The sequence below is a fragment of the Micropterus dolomieu genome, unplaced genomic scaffold (genome assembly GCF_021292245.1).
Source record: "Micropterus dolomieu isolate WLL.071019.BEF.003 ecotype Adirondacks unplaced genomic scaffold, ASM2129224v1 contig_14208, whole genome shotgun sequence".
In the NCBI taxonomy this organism is placed as follows: domain Eukaryota; kingdom Metazoa; phylum Chordata; class Actinopteri; order Centrarchiformes; family Centrarchidae; genus Micropterus; species Micropterus dolomieu.
In genome coordinates, this window is record NW_025743194.1 from 1921 (window position 1) to 2769 (window position 849).

General features: G+C 45.8%; 1 long non-coding RNA gene across 1 annotated transcript in view; it reads left to right on the forward strand.

Annotated features, from left to right (window-relative positions):
• Window positions 1-166, forward strand: part of LOC123966779 — a 729-nt gene extending 563 nt beyond the window's left edge. The window contains exon 2 of the long non-coding RNA XR_006824066.1: window positions 19-166. This is a non-coding gene — a long non-coding RNA (uncharacterized LOC123966779). The remainder of the gene's footprint in view (window positions 1-18) is intronic.
• Window positions 167-849: the final 683 nt, after the last annotated feature.

Here is an 849-nt window from a genome sequence, read left to right on the forward strand (position 1 = left end):
AGTCACAGCCTCACTGAGGTCACTCTGAGGAGGCTCAGCAGGAGTGGAGCTGTGATTCAGAGTTTGTCCTGAGGGGGGCGCCACAGGAAAGACCATGGGGCTCACTCTCTGAACTTCTCTGTCTTAAATAATATTAATAACAACAAACTTTATTCTTGTTGCGCAATTCACGCTTGGATTTTTATGTTTTCATATATGTTGATTAAATATGTGTCTGACACATGAAGAAAAACAGCTGTAGACACTAAATCAGACACACTTTATTTTCCATCCGCTACTCGATCCAGATCCTGAAGGTCCTGAGTCACAGATATTACACTGATCAGCTGAACTTATTGAACTACAGAAACCCTCTGGCTGGTGTTCCAGAGTGGAGCCTCTTAGGTCCAGATCAGACTCACAAACCAACAACACACACGTTTACTTTTGTGATCAGATTTAACCTTAATCAACGACGATAATTCTGCTCTGACGTTTGTCATTTTAACATCTGGCTGTTTCCTCAGCTGCTCCGAGGATCAGCAGTGCTGTTGAACCCGGCGACGGCGCCGTGCCCATCAGGATCTGAGCCTGAGAGGACTTGTTGTCTGGGCAGAGAGCGGTTTATAACTGTGTTGTTGTAACCTGAGCTTTAACGTTGGGATTTCTTGCTTTGCTGAAGAAATAACGGACCGCCGTCCTGTTTCCTGCTGTGTGCTTTGGTGCTCAGCGCGTTTCATCGTCGTATCGGTGCCACGCTGCTGGACCTTTGCTGTTCTCAACACTGGACTTGATAAAGCTCAATTATTTGCTTCACACACAAAGTCCAGAAACACGGCAATCGAACGCACGTGTGGTTATTTGTAGTGA